The sequence below is a fragment of the Mesocricetus auratus genome, unplaced genomic scaffold, assembly GCF_017639785.1.
Source record: "Mesocricetus auratus isolate SY011 unplaced genomic scaffold, BCM_Maur_2.0 Super-Scaffold_100011, whole genome shotgun sequence".
NCBI lineage: Eukaryota > Metazoa > Chordata > Mammalia > Rodentia > Cricetidae > Mesocricetus > Mesocricetus auratus.
In genome coordinates this window covers 38,612,948-38,633,397 of record NW_024429195.1, presented here as the reverse complement: position 1 = coordinate 38,633,397, position 20,450 = coordinate 38,612,948, and the positions used below count along the sequence as shown (strand labels likewise).

Sequence of the window (20,450 nt, the reverse complement as noted above, 5' to 3'; positions counted from 1 at the left end):
CACACACACACACACACACACACACACACACACACACACACACGAATTGTAGAATATTATTTCAACTAGGCAAATACATGTTAATTTTGGTTATGCTGCATTTGTAAGGATTTATGCTTAATTATGTAAACATATGTTGCATCTGTTCACCTTGCCTACCTAAGGCACCTGATTGGTCTAATAAACTGCTGAATGGCAATAGCTAAGCTGAGAAAGGTTAGGTAGGGATAGCAGGGAGAAAGACTAAATAGAAATAGAAATCTGGGCTTCAAAAGGAGGCAAGAAAAGGAACAGAGATTGGCGAACTAAGAAGATACCTGGGACAAGAAGCCAGGCAGAAGCTGGGCGTTGGTGGCGCACGCCTTTAATCTCAGCACTCGGGAGGCAGAAGCAGGTGGATCTCTGTGAGTTGCAGGCCAGCCTGGTCTACTAAGCAAGTTCCAGGACAGCCTCCAAAACAATACAGAGAAACCTTGTCTCGAAACCGCCCCCCCAAGAAAGCCATGTAGCTGCTAGCTGCTGACAGGCAGATAAAGAGAAAGAGTGAAAGTAAGACATGCAGAAAGAAAAATAAGAAGCCCCAGGGCAAAATGTAGTTCAAGAGAAACAGGCTAATTAAAGTTAAAAGAGCTATCCAGAAATATGCGGAAGGTAACCTGAGCATTCAAAACTAACAAGTCTCTGTGTGATGATTTGGGAGCTGATTGGTGGCCTAAAAGAAAAAGCCTGGTGTACAAACACACACACACACACACACACACAATTATATTTACAATATGAGAATAGAGCCTTCATAATTGAAATTATAAAAGGATAAAATACATAATCCCACAGACCACATGAAGAGATACAGTGAAAAACTGCATAAAGTGGTGTGTGTGTGTGTGTGTGTGTGTGTGTGTGTGTGTGTGTGTGTGTGTGTATGTGTGTGTGATTGCATACATGTCTTGGTGGTTTGAATGAAAATGGCCCCTATAGGCCCAGAGAAAGTGTTGGAATAGCTGTGGTCTTATTGGAGGAAGTATGTCATTGGAGGAAGGTTTTGAGGATTCAGAAGCTCAAGCTAGCCCCAGTGTCATTCACTCTTCCTGCTGCCTGCCAATCAGAATGTAGGACTCTCAGCTTCCTCTGCAACTTCATGTGTCTATGTGCTGCTGTGCTTAATGCCATTATAGTAATGAACTAAGCCTCTGAATTCTAAACCAGCCTCAACTAAATTCTTTATTTTTTGAGTTGTGTGGGCATGCTGTCTCCTCACATCAATAGAACAATGACTAAGACACATGGGATGCTAGAAATCAAAGCCAGTGTCTTGTTCATGGTAGACAAGTCATCTATCAGTAAGCCCACACTCATCTATCACAGCATAATGTTTGAATCCTGGATCATCTCTCATCATAAATGAAATCTGTTAGTGGCTAATCTGTGCTTCTTAGCCTCCAGGACTGAAACATAAATTTCTCTTTTTTTAATGTTACCCAGTTTATGACATTATAATAGGCTACATGGATGAAGAAAGGAATAAAGTTCAACATGACACTATATATCAAGGTGGTCTAAGGCTTGAGATGCTGGATGGTTATTAAATACAATGGTGAGTCAAAGTTTAAAACAGATAAAACATGAACACATCTGTTTCAAAAGATTCAAAGAACAAAAGAAAAATCACCTTGGAAACATTCATAAAGAGCTGAACTCAAGAAAGCCAGTATCAGAGAGGGAGGACTGATGATCAAAGGGACTAAGACTGGGCTGGTTGAACCCCCAGAAACAGCTGACCAGACAAAGGTTAACTCTTGAATCCCAGGCATCAGCCTGGGAATCCAGCATGGGACTGATCAAGACCCCCTGAATGTGAGTGTCAGTGAGGAAGCCTAGGTAATCTATTGAGCCTTGGACAGCAGATCAGTACCCATCCCAAGTATACACACGGTCTCTGGACTCCCATAGAACAATGTGAGGTGCACTCTCACCCTGAACTCTTGGGGAAGGGTCTAGGCCCTGCCCTATATGAAATGACAGACTATGGACACCCCCATGGAGGGCCTCACCCTCCCTGGGGGAATGAGGGGATAACGGGGGGGGATGGGGGGGAGGGCACGGGAGGAGGGGAGGGAAAGGGAGAGGGGCCTCGTTCTGACTTGTGAAGCAACCTTGTTTCTTATCTAAATTTAAAATGGAAAATAAAAAAAAAAATAAAATAACATAAAAAAAGAATGCTATAAAGCAGCTTGTATCTGTTTTTCCCCACACAATCCAACTCCAGCTTTGCTTTATGTTTTTAACACCGAGAATCTCCCATCAGGAATATAAATACAGATATGGCTATCCCACATTTAGTATTAGGAAGCAAGCATGCCTTGGTTTGGCTTACAGTGTTGATGTATTAGCCACCTTGAACAACCATATACGTAATATCTAGAATGTTCTTCCCTTCTCTGAATTATAAACTAGGTCATGTCATATGTGTTTTAAAACCCTGTTTTATTATAGCACTCAAATGCCAAGCAGCACTCAGGAAGCCAATGGGAATCTCTTCTCCAAAATCCACTAAACCACTGTTCCTTGGCTACTTATATTTCCCATATTTTCTAAGATTTTCATACTTTTGTGAATTTGCACATGCTTTTATCACTCACAAGAATGCAGAGATTTCATTTCTCTGCAGATTCAGCACTTTAGGATCCTCTATGACCAAATGCCCTCTGAAAGGCCTCAACATGTAATGCTATCACATTGGTATGTAGATTTCAGTCAATTAATCTGGGGACACAGACATTCAGAGTATTTCAATGTGCAATCAAGAATGTTGATATAATGATGTATGAAGAGAAAGGGTTGGAGGGTCTGTCACTGGCTTGCAAGAGCTGTCCTTCAGAATTGGCCTAAGCAGTAGCATTAAAATATTCTCTTATATTTTGGTTATGAGTCTAGCCTTTAATGGTTGAGCCTTTTCAGGATGTACTATATGAGAGAATAATAATGGAAAAGAAAGAAAAACTATTCTCATTTCTCTGACCTCTAAAAAGGCCCTTGAAAAGCACAGGTTTCCTACTCAGAAAGATGAGTTCAAGGATATTTTCTTCCTATTGTCTTGTGTGCCCTATCGCTTTTCTACCACATAGCATGAAGGTTGTTACCAGATGCCAGTGCCAAGCAAGCTCTTAGGTTTCCTACAATCCCAATTCATGAATCAAATGACTATAATTGTTTAAAATTTGCCCATTTCAAAAGCAGAAAACTGATTAAGCCATATTTAAAATAATATGAGTGGGTGCTTCTTTTGCCATTTTTCCTTTTGTCGCTTATTGTGCATTTCTGAAACAAGAATTTAGTAGATAATAATGTTGTTTCACAGGGATCAAAAGGTTGGAGACTCTGGGTAGACCCCTGACTTTTCCATAGTTTCCCCAGAGGTATACATAGTACTTAGAGCAAATGTGTCTATTTTTAAAACTGCTAGTAGACTAATTAGCATCATTGGCCTCTTTGTTTCTGGGTTCAAGACCATTAGAATATTTTCTTTATTTTTGACACTGGACGTTTGTGTACTTCAAAACTCAGTTGATTCTGATTTTCTGGGAGCCCCAAAGGGGTTCCTTCCTAAGAGTTCTTTGTAAATTTGCTTTCTTTCATCGTTTTATGGTTCCTGCATCAAAATTCTGATTTTTGTTCAGTAGGAAGATGCACAGTCTACAGCTTAATCATTTATCGATCCCCTTTGGAGAGATTACAGGAAAGACAAGAGTATGCATTACTTTTCCATCTGGATTAATGATAAAAATATAACTTTGTCAATTTCATTGCCTTGACATTGGAAAAAACAGTTTAAGTTAAAGCTTTCAATACTTTGTACACTTTCTGGTGTTTTGTTGGAGTTCTGGGGTCTATTTCAGTGCTTTAAGCATGCTAGGCATGCATCCTATCACTGAGTCATATATAAGCCACACTTTTACATATTTATAATTTGATAATTTAATAACAGTAAATAACTACTGCTTTTATTTACATGCACCTTCTGATGTAGGCATAATGCATTTTTATGTTTATTCTACAAAAGCCTATCATGTCTCTATAAATTCAGATCATGTATCTATAAAATATTTTATAGACTTTATCATCATGACAAATAGATTTAAACATAAGATTGTCTGGGTGGAAATAAATAGTGCAACTTTTAAAGGAGTAAACCTTTTGTGCATGCATATTTCTTTAGAATGAAAGGCATTTGGGTAATGTTTCACACTATATATCATCACTACCGGAAATAAATGTACACTGAAATAGGATTTGGGATAGATTTAAAAATAAGTACTATCCTCTATTCTCAAAACGTGAAAGCTCTGTGTCCTTGATAGCAAGTAAGTATATAACATTTTACCCCAGAATCCTTTATTTCTCTTTATAACTAATCACTCTCCTTCTTTTCTAGGATAAAATATAAACAAGAGAAGTCAGATATATGACATATGCTTTATTTTTAAAAAGGAAATGTCAAAACTAATAGGCTTTGGATGACATAGAATACTTCATCTCTACATATGTTATACCGTGTGACTTTTAAAGCTTGTCTCTAATTACAAGGCTCACTAGCATACATGGTTTTCCTTTGAGTATAAATAGAAAATCTTTAAATCCACCAACTACATTAAATCACAAACTGATTAATGCATAATTTAATCACTTTAAAAATTCCCACATTGATTTTGAGTTTGAACTATTACCATGCAAACTACCCTCAACATTTTTAGAAGATAAAATAGATTCTTTGAATGATAACTCAAGGCAGGATTCTGATAAATATTTCTCTAATCACTCACCATTATTGAAATGCAGTTGATTTAATTGGACCTGTAGAAGAGATTATATTTGCTAATCAAATCTCATCTGTAGATACTTATTATTCAAAGAAAACCATATGTATTTTCATGCATGCCTAATTAAAATAACACATACAATCTTGAATGTCATTCTTGCTGTTGATTACTGCAAAATGATTCTCATCTTTCCATCATGTCCCAAACAGAGTGAACATTTTCTTTTTAAAGTTAAGCAAATCCAAATTTGAAAACATCCGTTCCTTTATCAATAGTCTGCTAAATATTGTATTTGGCTATCAGATATAAACACTAAAATTCAACATCGGGGTAGAATTTGTGAAAATTCACAGAAACACTGAAAATATTTCTGGTTTGTAGTCATTCCTGAACATAAAAAGTAACTGAACATGAATTTTGCCTAACCAAATGCATATACCCAAAGCTTCTTTAGCAAGTAACACTAAAAAGCATGTTTTAAAAGTTTATCTGAGCTACATATATGAGTATAACTGTATACAACTTGAATTTGAAGACTTACAAATGTACACATACAAGTAATGTATATAAACAACTTAAATATATGCATATATATTGAAATATCCTGAAATTGCACATACAGACTCATACACACACATACATATACATCATTCTGCATACTTACTAATCTTTTAATATCTATAAATAATATTTGACCTTATACACATACATGGTATATTTATATACATATGCATATATTTACATATGTACAATATGTGTAAGAGAATATAACTGAGTCATAAAAACTTAAACATATTTAAAATAAAATAATACTTCTCAGATACTTGTGCTAATACCTCATAATCTTAGATAAAAGCAGGTTTCGTGCTGGTATAATTCTATGGTTACCATCTTCAATCTGACCATGTTACAATGTCAATTTTGACCACCTACTCCTTTTCATCTGCTTTTAAGTGTTTTATAATATAATTAATCACAAGGAACTATTTACATTACATTGGGCTGACAGTGTATCTACTATTCCTTCCTGTTTTCTGCCCCCTCCTTTCATTATAAAAATCACATGCCTTGAAAACAGGTCTCATCTCTCTCTCTCTTTTAAACTTTCTTTTTCGAGCTCTGCATGTAGTATCTATCAGTTATTTGTCTCAAATTTAACTTGAACATCCATTCCTACTCTCTCTGCCATATAACTACTACAACATATGTAGCCATCTCCCTATTTCAAAAATAAATAATGGATAATAAAGCAATAATTTTATGTGAGTGAGCAGATTTAATTCCTTTGTCTCATCCATATCCTTAATAGGCCCCAACCTCTTGAAAATATTCTCACAGGCATAGATATAACTCAAAATATTGCACTATCTTATACTGCCACTAGTTTGGTCAGGAATATGATTACTTGTATTCTTCTAAACCCAGTAATCCCTTAGCAGAACCTGGGAAAAGCTACCCTCATTAGATACTTTGAGTTAGACTTCCATAACTGCTAGCTATTAACCGTTTTTTTAGTTTCATTTGTAAATAATTTAATTTTAAATGCTAACACTTCCCTGAACAATTTCTCTAAGTAATTCTATTTAGTACTGTCATTTCATATAATACACAAAAATTAAAAGTACTGGGTCCATTACTTCAAACCCAATGCTACATTTTCATGTTCAAATGAGTACATAACTGCCTGATAGAGATGTCCACTGGCACTGAAGGCTTGATACAATCAGAAAACTACATCAATAATTAAATGCTTGATTTCACTTTGCACACATTTAAACCACACTGTCTTGCTAATTATTTCTGTTCACTTAACTGTAATACTCTACAGTTATCTCATCCCCAGTCCTAGACTTCAGTGGATTTTCTATTCCCATGTTTATTCCATCTAAAGGGCATGCAGAGTGAAGTGTCACAGTACGCAATATAGTTACTTCTGGAAAGCAAAGAATTGGAAGTTCAGCAATTACATAAAAATATTTTAAAGTATGGACTATATTTTTGTGTTTACTATCATTTTAAGTAACATTATATGGAGGATTTTATATCTTCAAGTTTTCTGGACATGGGAAAGAATGTCAGTTGTGAGACTACAGAACCCTGTAGAGGATTTCTTATCTCATTAGGGTTTTTGAATAAGAGTTATTCCATGAACTCAAATTTCTCAGTGTCAATGTTACACTGGACTAGACTATAAAACCTTCAGGCACACAGTTTTAAAATTGGACGATATACACTCATCTACAGGACATGAGGCTGAGAGAGCCACAAAGCCATCTGCTTTTATCACCAGTTTCCATACTTGCTCCATGGCTCCAGTCTTACACACCTTTCCCCCATCTTATTTTTTTTATTGACTCATTATATAGGTGTGAAGAGAGTTTAAAGAGTAACAGAGGGCCGGAGAGATGGCTCAGCCATTAAAGGCTAGGCTTGCAGCCAAAAAAATAACTGTGACAGTCATGCTTCAGAGAAGTCACACCTAGCTATCTGTTCATTTTTGCTTTCTAACTCTAAGTAGCTATGGAAGATAAGGTATTCAGGATATTTATTAAGTACTTTCGTCAGTTTTTAATGAACATGTAACAAGTTTACTACCAGCTGTTATAAATATGGCATGAGGAGAGTGGATCCCACAGCGGGCAAGGGACAAAGATGCCAGGTGGACAGAATTTAAGTGGAAAATTTTATCTGGGGAAAGATAAGGAAGTGAAGAAATGAAAGCAAGAGGAGGGAGAGAAGACAAAGGGGGAGAGAGAGAGGAGACAGGACTTTTTTTGTCTCTCCCTTCAGAGGAACAGTGAGAAAAGAGAGGAAGTGGGCAGAGCTTGTCTCTTAAAAGGGCCCTTTATACCTCCTTCACGCTACATAGTGACTTAGCATTCATAGAAGCCCTAAGACCCTGGGATGGCCAGGGTAATGCCTGAGTGCATCCTGCCAGGTGCTGGGGATGGGAGTGCAGCATAATTCCTGAATCTTAACACCCATTTTGATATCATTCATGCAACCATCACCTACTAGCCTTTGCTGGAACACAGTCATATCCATTCCCTCATGTATTGTCTATTAGCTTTTCTGCCAGTAGTGTTGGATTATTGTAGTAAACATGGTCTACGGAAACAAAATAGGGATAATTTGGGCCTGATCTAGATCAATGCTGATAGTCTTTCATGCATTTAAGTATTACTATCACATTTAGTGATCAAAAATGATGAAAAATTTACTTCTTTTTTGTTATAACATCTTATCTCAATACTTCTGACCAAGAAAACTATAACAGTGAGATTTTTTTGGTCTTCTACATAGTGTTATACACATACAGTCAAATATCAAATGTTGTTTATTTCAGCACCAAAAATCATATATAAGCTGAGATACTGAACATGATTTTGAGTATGAGGTTTGCAGACAAGTTTTGATTGGCTCTTTATAATATTTGATTCAATTTTACCTTTGATCAATAAACCTACTCTAGAAATAATAGGAATTCCTCACCCACGATTTTCCCCCAAGTTCCCATTCTTTTTTATTATTAATTTATTCTTTATATTCCAATCCCAGTTCCCCCTCTGTTGTCTCCTCCCACTTCCTCCTTTTCCCTCCTCCTCTCATCTGCTCAACAGAGAGGGTAAGGCCACCCCTACGAAATCCACTAAGTCTGTCCCATCAAAAGATCCCATTCTTATTGGAAGTGGATGAATAGTGATGACTTGATTGCCCCTTATTTACAGATATGAATAGAATAGTTCAACAGGATATTAAGTTATCTTATTTTCTTGGTGAACAGTCCTTAAAACATTGGTGCTTTCCAGCTCAGGAACTATAACTAAATATACAATCTTTTTTCTTTGTCAAAGTCCTATCTCTGTGAAGAGACACCAGGTCCATGGCTAATCTTGCACAAGAAAGCATTCCACTGGGGCTTGCTTATATTAAAAGGTTTAGTTCATTATCATTATGGTGGGAAGCATGGTGGCACACAGGCAGACATGGTGAGGGAGCGGTAGCTGAGAGTTCTACAACTATGTTGGTTAGCAGCATGAAGAGAGAGTCCCTGGGTCTACCTTAAGCATTGGAAATCTTAAGTGACACACTTCCTCCAAGAAGTCCACACCTCCTAATAGTGCCACTCACTGGTGACCAAGCATTCAAATATAGGAGCCAATTGGGGGCCAAATTTGTTCAAGCCATTATGCCTGTATTAAAATATACATGTGTTCTAGAACTTTTTTGTCAACAATTTCTATTTTAAAATGTATAGCTTCTTGGAATTTGGGAATATAAGGTGATAATGTGAGACACCAATCCTTCAGTATAATGGCTTCTTGATATGCTTGCAATCCCCAATAATTTAAAGTAGGCAAGTAAATCATTTAAGGCCAGATAGCATATATTTGTCTTTTAGTTTAATGTGCATCTTCCTAATCCTTCTCTGGATTCTTCATGTTGGACAGAATGCAATTTATTACTGATGTTTTCTCTAGGCTTTGTCATTTTGTAAAATTAGTGTCCAAAAGCTTTTTCCATTGTATTGCATATGTGAGGGTAGATATATGTATATGTATGCATGCATGTGAATGGGTATATTTAAATTGAAAGTACTCATTCACTCCATTTTCTGTGGTATATCTATATTTATTCCCTTCACTGATTTTTCAGTTCAGTATTTGGCCTTGTTTTCAGCTTTGTACTACATTCATTCATGAGAAGCTAAACTGGATGTGGTGATGTGATTCTGGCCTAGGTCCACAGTTTAGATTACAGGCTAAATTTAGCACTAGTCACCTAACTTAGGACTAGTTATTTAGACAGTTTTATTTTTAATCTTGATTTCTAATTTATCCTATTTTAAAAATGAATGAATATATAACTCATGGAACAGCTATGAACGTCCTAATAATAAAAAATGGAAACATCTATCAAATAAAAAATGCAGATATTCCTCATCAGGAATGATGCAGAGTTTTCATTAAGCTTCTGAGATGGGGTGTTCTTGGTTGCTTTGTTCCCAAGTTCACCAGAGATAAAGACTTCCACGTGTTCCATAATAGAGAAATTATCATTTCCTCAAAGGACCCAACCTGAAGGACAGATTGTAGGGTTTATTCATAAATTATATCCAAATAAGCAAAGGAAATTTGTGCATTTTGGGGAATCCCTGAAGATATCAAAATATCTGCTTTTAAAGATTGCCTGAAGTAGGGCCGACTTTGCAGCTGTATGATGAGAGGTTAACTTTACATGGTTGCAACATCATACTCTCTCTTCAAACATTTAGGCTAGTGTTACAAATGTGTATGTGGAAATAAAATATTAATTTCAACAAATCTCCTTTAAAATGGGAAAATAATTTTTAAACAGTTTGTATATAATTTCTAAAGAGCTAATTAAGCCTCTTGCCATCTTTAAGAGGAATGACTTTCTCCGTGACCTATGATTTATTCTCTTTTAAATATAATCTTGTAAAAAGATAAGGGTCTTCTTTATCTTTAGTTTTCTGTTAGAGCTTGTCGGGTCTACTGCATCTCAGGAACAACTAGAAGTGTCCCTCAAGAATTCTAGGATCACAGTGCTTGTTCTCCACGTTTACTGAGTTACCTGCACAATAAATATCTCTCTATTAAAAGACCACTGCATGTTCAGATGCATGGAATATAAGAGTTGAAGAAGGATTTCTACCTAAAGCTATGTCCAAAAGAAATGACCTGAGGGCTGGTATATATTTACTGATTATGTTCTTATTTCATGTTACCTCTCTAATGAAAGAAATCTTTCCAAAGTTTTCAAAGACTATTTAGTGATGGAATGAAGTTTAATTAGAATAATTTATTCAGTAGCAGGTAAAACAAACTAAGCATATGACAGTGGGTATTTAATAGCATACCAGTAGATTTCCTGTCCTCTTCCAGTGATGAAATAGATCAGCCATTCAATCAATCACTTTCTATTCAGCTTTCATGGGTAAATTTCTTCTCAGAGTTAAACACATGATATGAGGCTTTACTGCTTAGACTCAATCCATCCTCTCCCAGAGGATTTTTTCTGATATCAGGCTCACTAGCACATTTTTAGCTGGTATATAGGGGTTAGAATCACCTGAAATAGACAGAAACATTGCTGTTTCTCATTCCCTCACCACTGAGAACATCTAGAGTCTTAAAAGATTTGCTTCTAAAATTAGGAACATTTTGATAGCAGGCCAGAAACAAATTCTATTTTATGTCTTACAATGGGCTATAACTGTGATGCAAAGGTCATATTTGTGGGTATTTTTAATATACTGCTATCTTTTTTCTTTTTATTCAAGTGTGCTTTGTTATTCTCTAACTTTGTAGACATCATTTGTGTTTTAGGTACTTTCATGTCTACCATAACACATAGTGACTCTACCACAGCCTGCTTAAAGATGCTTTCATCAGGTGACTTGGCAACACAAGTAAAATCAACACTTTTAAAAGAATGATCCTTGAAAGAGACCCTGGGGTGAGTCCCGCAGACTCATGGGCCAGGATTCCTTTTAAGGATACATGTGCAGATTTTCATCTTTGAATCACACTGTTCTCTGAATGTTTTACAACCTTCATGGAGAGAACACCAAAACGTTAGATCCTGACTTCTATAAATGACTGTTAGCACAAATTGCAAGATTAGCCTCGTATTTCTTTTCATTAGTGTTGCTTTATAAGACCATTTGTTATCTGGCTAAATGTTAGAACCAGCATGTTTGACTTGTTCATAATTTATTTTCTCAAGAAAAAGAACTGCTGAGGAAATTGTAAATAAAATTTGGAGTTTAGAGATTCTGAAATATTTAGCTGAATCCATTAGTTCTCATGGCAGACAAAGTCCATTTTTCAGGAAGCTAAAATTTGGATAAATTAGTGCTGCACTTATCTAGTTTCTAAGAGTGGAAACAGAATAAAAGTGAATCTCATTCAGTTTTATAGAAAATAACAGGAAAGTGAGTAGCTACTGTTACCTAAATAGAAAAAGTAACTCAATTGTAATGCCATTAAGCATATGTTAGAAAAAATGTAAGACAAATAGAAATGTTTTAAGAAAAGCTGTACTTAAGAATTACTTCATTGTCTTTTAGCAACAAACACAATCATGGTGGCCACACTAATCTGTCTGTAGAATAACTGTCTGCTCCTGATGGGTTTTAATTTTTCTTGACGGAGTTAACATGGTGGAATCGTAGCCAACTAGTCATTTGGTGCCCTTTTTGTCCTGTGTTCTGTGTCAAGGGAAGCTGTGGCATTTCTGGGTAAATGTGTATGTAATCAGTTTCTGTTTGCATGCACATATTGGCAGGCAAGAGCTGTGCATCTGTAGTGAGAGACAGAATATACAAATACGGAATGACCACAGCAATATTAAAGTAGAACTCTGTGGGCCAATCATGTTCATCAGTTTCAAGGGTGTATTGCTCTTGCAAAGGACTCAAATTAGCCACCTAGCACCCATATTATGTGGGTCACAACTGCCTATATGTCCATTTCCAAGGGGATCCAACACCTCCGGCCTCCATTTGCACATACCGACACACAGATATGTACATATAATTAAAACTTAAAAAATAAAACCACAGAACTATGAATTATGATCAGCAACAACAACAATTCCAAGCCCAAACTTATGCAACTATCAAGAGAAAGCAGACAGACTCAAACCTTAGCTAATAGCATCTTGAATTTCCATGCTCTAGTTCCAACCAGAAGAAGTATTTTCTATGACCTTCTTAAGATACTCTTTCTTGAAATTAAAGAAGCCCTCAGAAAATGGAAAGATCTCCCATGCTCTTGGATAGGTAGGATCAATGTAGTAAAAATGGCAATCCTGCCAAAAGCAATCTACAGATTCATTGCAATCCCCATTAAAATCCCAGCACAGTTCTTCACAGACCTTGAAAGAACAATAATCAATTTTATATGGAAAAACAAAAGACCCAGGATAGCCAAAACAACCCTGTTCAACAAGGCAACGTCCGGAGGCATCACCATCCCTGACCTCAAGCTCTATTATAGAGCTATAGTCCTGAAAACAGCTTGGTATTGGCACAAAAATAGATAGGTAGACCAATGGAATCGAATTGAAAATCCGGGTATTAACCCACACACGTACGAACATCTGATCTTTGACAAAGAAGCTAAAAATATACAATGGAATAAAGAAAGCATCTTCAACAAATGGTGCTGGCATAATTGGAGACTGGCATGTAGAAGAATGCGGATCAATCCATGTCTATCGCCATGCACAAAACTTAAGTCCAAATGGATCAAAGACCTCAACATAAATCCAGCCACACTGAACCTCTTAGAAGAGAAAGTGGGTGGTACCCTTGAAAGAATTGGTACAGGAGACAGCTTCCTGAACATAACACCAGTAGCACAGGCAGTAAGATCAACAATTAATAAATGGGACCTACTGAAACTGAGAAGCTTCTGTAAGGCAAAGGACACAGTCAGCAAGACAAAAAGGCAGCCCACAGAATGGGAAAAAATATTCACTAATCCCACATCTGACAGAGGGTTGATCTCCAAAATTTACAAAGAACTCAAGAAGCAAGTCTCCAAAACACCAAAGGACCCTATTAAAAAGTGGGCTGCAGAACTAAATAGAGAGTTTTCAATAGAGGAGTCTAAAATGGCTGAGAGGCACTTGAGAAAGTGCTCAACATCCTTAGCCATCCGGGAAATGCAAATCAAAACAACTCTCAGATACCATCTCACCCCTGTCAGAATGGCTAAAATCAAAAACACCAATGACAATTTATGCTGGAGAGGATGTGGTGAAAGGGGGACACTCCTCCATTGCTGGTGGGAGTGCCAACTGGTTCAGCCACTTTGGAAATCAGTATGGAGATTCCTCAGAAAAATGGGAATAAACCTACCACAAGACCCAGCAACTCCACTCTTAGGCATATATCCAAAAGATGCCCATTCATACAACAAAGATGTCTGTTCCACTATGTTCATATCAGCTTTATTTGTAATTGCCAGAACGTGGAAGCAACCTAGATGTCCCTCACCTGAAGAGTGGATAGAGAAAATGTGGTACATCTACACAATGGAGTACTATTCAGCAGAAAAAAATAATGGAATCATGAGATTCGCAGGCAAATGGATGACACTAGAAGAAACCATCCTGAGTGAGGTAACCCAGTCACAAAAAGAGAAACATGGCATGTACTCTCTCATATATGGATTTTAGACATAGATCTGGGGAGTGCCAGCCTACAATCCTATGGCCAGAAAGTCTGGGAAACAGAAACTTTATTTAGTGGCTGATCGAAGAAGAGGCAGACTCCCTTGGTTAAGTACTGAGCTGAACTCAAGAAAGCCAGTAACAGAGAGGGAGGACTGATGATCAAAGGGATTAAGACTGGGCTGGTTTAACCCCCAGAAACAGCTGACCAGACAAAGGTTAACTCTTGAATCCCAGGCATTAGCCTGGGAAGCCAGCATGGGACTGATCAAGACCCCCTGAATCTGGGTGTCAGTGAGGAGGCCTAGGGAATCTACCCATCCCAAGTATACACACGGACTTTGGACTCCCATAGAACAATGTGAGGTGCACTCTCACCCTGAACTCTTGGGGAAGGGTCTAGGCCCTGCCCTATATGAAATGACACACTATGCACACCCCCATGGAGGGCCTCACCCTCCCTGGAGAAATGAGGGGATAACGGGGGGGGGGGGAGGGCACGGGAGGAAGGGAGGGAATGGGAGAGGGACCTGGAACTGACTTGTGAAGCAACCTTGTTTCTTATCTAAATTTAAACTGGAAAATAAAATTAAAAAAAAAAAGATACTCTTTCTTGATTTCCCTAGCTTGTCCACAGCTTACTAAAATCTTTAGGTGGCATAATACACCTCCTTTCTTTTTCCTAAAAACCTATTTAAATACTTTATTGCCTTTGAGTCTCCACCAAAGCAAGTGATGGTGTCCGGTTTCCCAGCGAATGCTCTGGATAGTCAGCCTTTATTTTTTCATCTGAGTGGTCTTTATTTTGTTATGTTTTTTTACGAATATTCTATCAAATTGTATCACCTAAGACTCTACTGTGCCTTCCTTTTGCATATTTGACTGATTGTTAGATGGCAAAATATGTATAAGGATATAACACCAATAAAAACTCTCTTTTTCCCACATACTTTTCCAAGATTAATATACATGTCATATACTATAGTTAGTTCTGATGTCAACTTACTGTAGTAAAGAACCTTCTGTGAGGAATTGTCCTGCTTGCCTTGATTGGTGTGGGAAGGTCTATGCCACTGATGGTAGTAGCCCAGATAAAAAGAAGTATCTGAGGACAATGATCTGATCTTTTCCTCACCTAGCAGTCCCCCGTGCCACTGAAGTGATTTGCACAGTTGTTATTGTTGATCCTGATACATCCTCAGATAGCAGAATCAGCATTTCCAAGCTTTCATCCCAGACTAGGGAACAAGTGTTCCCCAAGAACTGGGGTTCCACTACTAGAATAGGAGTATTACAACAGCCAGCTTGTGGACTAAGCAATTAAAATGATAAGTCATTACTCCCCAGTGAAAGACAGGTATTCTGGGACTACTCCGCCTACTGAAGCACACATACTAATACCAGATTCTCAGCTTCTCATTACCTTATAGCTCATTTAAAAAGTTTACACACACACATACAAATACACACACACACACACACACATATATATATATATATATTTGATTATATTTAACTGGAATTCAATTAAATATGGAAGTTAATTAAATGCTGAAACATTGGTATTTATTTTCCAGCACTTTCAATCCTGTCTTCATTTGGTAAATCTGTGATTTTCAGTCTCATTGTAGAAGATGACGGAGATCTTTCTGCTCTCTCATCATCCTCCTGACCCTTTTCAATTTAGTCTTTTCAGTTGCCTCAACTTAGTCAGGAAAAAACTTACCACTTAGCAGTTTTTCAAATATAATCTTTTTTTACATACAAATAACCTAAATTTGGATAGATGTAATTCCAACTCGTGATATTTATAATCAAAGTCTTCACAGGTACCTTTGCTACAAACATAGGGGGAATGCAAATTCAGAAGAAGTAAATTATTTTGGGTACAATTACTATGACAAATTTTATGTTTAAAAAATACTTCAAAAAATAACCTAGAAATCACAAAAATTCACTATTTCTGGAATTTTAGGTGAACTATGGGAAATGCTTTAGGCACTCCATTAACTTTTTGGATGGCTTGTCCTGTGACATTACAAGTATGCTATTCTTTAAAATGTCGTGAAAGCAGGTTTTAAAGGATTTGACATTCATCAATAATTTACAAGTTCCTATTATAATAATGACTAAGCTGAGAATAAAATCGTATGATGCATGTTATAGTATATGAAAATATATTTCTTATAGTTAGTAATACATATATATTCATTTATATGTGTTCTTATCTCTTTGTGTGTACACGTACACACCTTTACACAACTTCACCCACAAAATACACACACACACACAAAAAGCTAAGCATCTTATAGGCTAAACGTGCATTTAACTCTCGGCTAGTACTAGACTAGACTTTATTGGTGTAGACCAGTGTGAAGAAAAATTGCTCTCATGGCATGTAAACTTCAGGTCAGTAAATTTCTGACTTTTCAAGTAGAAATGAAGGGTAGAGGGCTAGAGAGACAAAGGCACCAGGGCACTGAGTTTAGTCTTAGCAGGAGGTTTCATACATATTCCTCAGTTTATATATGGCATTCTATACTCATTCTAAAAGAAAGGCCAACAAGCTAATAGCAGCTGAGTGTTTATGATGTATGTTAGCATACCTAAGACAAAGGGATATAGCAGAAAACAGTATATTTTTATGTTAGTTACTTGTCAGTCTATCAAGATCTAGAATCATATAGGTCATAAACTTCAGTGTGTGTCATTGAGACGTTTTCTAGATTGGGTTAACTGAGCTGCCAAGACCCACTTAAATTGTAGGTGGTGCTGTAATTTCAAAATGCAGTGTTCAAGAGTAAGATACCATACAACAGAGTTCATGAGGAGGGGATTTTATTAGGGGAACGGGAATAGGAAAAGCGGAGAGCTGAGGGGGAAGACCAGCCTCTGGAGACAGGAGCAGCAGAAAAGAAGAGAGAAGCAGAGAGATGTGGGAGGTGGGCAGGGGCCTTTTAAAAGGGAATATAACTCTTAGTGTATGAAGTTGAGGGCATTTGCTGTCAGAACCTCAAGGAGAGACGCCTGAATAGTAACATGTGGCATCATTCCATTGGCTGGGGTCCAGGACTGAACAAAAAAGGCAAAGGGGATTTGAATACTGTACTCCTATTCTGTATATGGAATTAGAATAATTACCTGAATTCTCTGCATGCAAAATTATGCCATTTCATGCATTGTGTTCTTTTTTACTTTTTTCTTTTCTTTCTTTCTTTTTTTTTTTTGAGACAGGGTTTTTCTGTGGTTAGGGTCCTGGCTACCTGGAACTCACCTTACAGACCAGACTGGCCTTGAACTCACAAAGATCCACCTGCCTCTGCTTCCCCAATGCTGGGATTAAAGGTGTGTGCCATCACGGCCAGCTGCACTGTGTTCTTAGATTGTAAGCCAAAACAAACCCTTTGCTCCTTTAGTTATTTCATCATGCACTTTGTCACAGCAAGGAGTAAAGTAATGAATGCTTTCTTCATCTTTCATCCCTTGCTACCCACCCTTTATATGAGTAGCAGTGGAAATCACAAAAGACTGGCATCATAATAAACATATATCTAACACTTTCTGTTAGCCGTTTCTCTTCTGGATCATATTTTCCCAAATTTGGATATTAGCACTCAAATCACTTGTTTTATTATTAGAGTCAACTCTGCATTATCACCTCTCTTCAGTGACACAAAGTTGCGTAGGGAGGGTCTATGTCACTATGTCTGGCTCCTTTTCTACTCAAGGTGCCAGAGAGAATGCTTTCCATATGGTATGTGCTCATTGGTACATGCTTTGGAATGTCTGTGGTAATGTTCTCTCAACTAAAAAGAAAAGAAAACAAGCAGTTTTTCCAAGGATGTTGGGGATAATCTGGATATTTACCAAGTTGCTGTAAAATGTGTTGCTATACTTAGACATGCTAGTAAGGACCAAAAATGACAGGATAGCATAAAGTCATGTGTTTTCTGTTTAGAATCCCCAGTGAGATAACCTGTTACTTGCTTCTTCTTCTTGACACACACACACACACACACACACACACACACATATATATATACATATATATATATATATATATGTATATGTTACTGTATTGCCATTTTAATTTCAGTGGGAACAGTTGGGATAATTGTTACAAATAAGTATACCACCACCTATGGAGTCACAGGTACTGATATTATTAATCTTAATGATTGCAAATCTGAGCTCATAACTGTTAATCCCTCAAAGGATAGATCACAAAATATATCCCGGATACCAAAGCCTATTTCAGAAGCATCATGCCATTCTAATGGAATATTTTAAAAAATGATTTAAGCCATTTGTTCAGTAAGGTTGCCTAATTTAAGGTGTGGGTTTCTCTCATTACAGCAGCTTTGATTCCAAAAGAAGAAATCACACTAGTTGCCCCTGTGCAGACACAGAGTGACAATTCTACACAGCTCAGCATACGTCGCTATACTGAGCTGAGCTTTACTTCAGCCAGTGTTCTTTTAAGCATTCCTGTGAAAATCCCTACAAAAAATGCTGAAAAGTAGCTTCAACCACAAAATTGCAATGTGGAGTCTACAATTTAAGAGTGTTTGGATGGAAGATGTGGGAAAACACAAAGACTTTATTCAATGTCTTGCTGGAAATCATGGTTTACGTATAATTGAGAAAAAATCACTCTACATAAAATTGCAAGTGTGTGTTGTAGAAAAATGCTCCATTGTGCCAGGGATTGAAGTTTTTCAGGTATCTCTGTATGTCACCACAAGTACATGGAATTAGGTGATGCAAGCACGGTAAGACACAGAAAGGCAAGCAGCAGCAACAATGAACCTGCTCCTTAAGGGCTGAGCGTGAAATCTAATTTTATGTTGGCCAATTACATTGTTGAAAGGCCCCAGAAGCTTTGCCACTATGCCACTGCAAGGACCTATTGGTGGATTCAATGACTTTCCCTACCTGCAGTTATGGTTTGTTTTGTTGTAGGTTTTCATCCATGTGTATTTTTGTTTTGTGTTCTTTATGCTTTTATGAGTTTGAGTAGAGGTACCACAGTGTTTGTGGGGGGGGGGCAGAGGACAACATCAGGTGTCAGTCCCCACCTTCAACCTTAAGACAATCTTTTGTTGGTCACCCCTGCATAAAACAGGATAGCTCACAAACTTTGAAAAAATAACCTGCTTCTTTCTGATCTTTCCACAAGAGACTGGGATAGCACATGCCAAGCTCAACATTTACAAGTGTTCTGGGAATATTAACTGAGGTTCTCAAGCTTGTCAGGCAGAGAAGTCCACTGAACCATCTCCTGTCCTAATTTCTGGTTTCATCTTTTTAGAGATAGGATTGGTGAAGTGGAATATTATAGAGGGTCATTACCTGAAAAAAGAAAGTAGTAAGAAAGATCTCACAGACGACACCAAAAGAGACTGCCTAAAACCAGAATTCCACTTTCTAATTTTAATACAGACACTGTAAAGGCTCCCAGGGGATCTTCCTCCTCAGTTCAGTACTGATTCCTCCCTGGCCTCCACAAAACAATTATTGCACTGTGAATAGAAAACAGAAAAGCTTATGGGCTGGGGGCACCTGCATCATTTGTTGGTGATGACTGTTGCCCTAAACTACTGTTCAATAAGCAGACTAAAATGAACAAATCCAACCTATATACCATATTCTTATATCAGACTGTAATATCTTTACTCTAAAAATGAACTGGGATTTGGTGGTACACAATTATGTATACTTTGTGATTTTAAAAAGTTTTAGGCATGTTTTCAGTGACAGAAATAAAATCAATTCATTATTTTACAAGCTACTGATTACTTTTAACAACTAAGCAAAGAACACAATCAGGCTAATGGGAAAGTATGTACTGCACTACATTTTTGTGTGTGTTTGGAAGAATATTTGGAAATTTTTGGATTAAACAAATTACTCTTTAGTCACAGAAAATATGAATTGAATTATTTTCTTTGAATCAATAAGAGAATTTCAAGATGTATTTCTGTTGTTTTTTATTTATACATGCTTCTAATGTTGCATTTATTTATTTTATGAAATCAGGAACATCCCTCAGCTAGGAGACTATTATACAATAATGTTTATTAAATGGAGTTATTACGGAATTGGTTCAAGTACAACTTCTCACAATGTTTACATCATGTGCAGAACATCCAGTTTTGTGAGTATTTAGAAATAAAAGACAATACAGGCAACATTGTAGTGCAGTAAATAAAACATACCACTTTCTTTATGAATATGTATATAAAGTATGTTTGTAAAGTTACTGTGGCTATTACATTCAATGTACATTTTCTTGACAATCAGCTTAATTTTACTGCTACTTTAGTCTTTTAATTATATAAGCATGTATACTAAATAAATGTGGACTGCTGTGGGAAAGAAATAGGAAAAGTTTAGGAGACATTTGTGTTCTTCACAAGCTTTTATATC

The 20,450-nt window shown here is 37.0% G+C and overlaps 1 protein-coding gene across 2 annotated transcripts in view; it reads right to left on the bottom strand.

The window, feature by feature from the left end:
- Positions 1–20,450, bottom strand: part of Naaladl2 (N-acetylated alpha-linked acidic dipeptidase like 2) — a 1,212,242-nt gene that overhangs the window by 67,512 nt on the left and 1,124,280 nt on the right. The gene's annotated exons all lie outside the window — the stretch shown is intronic.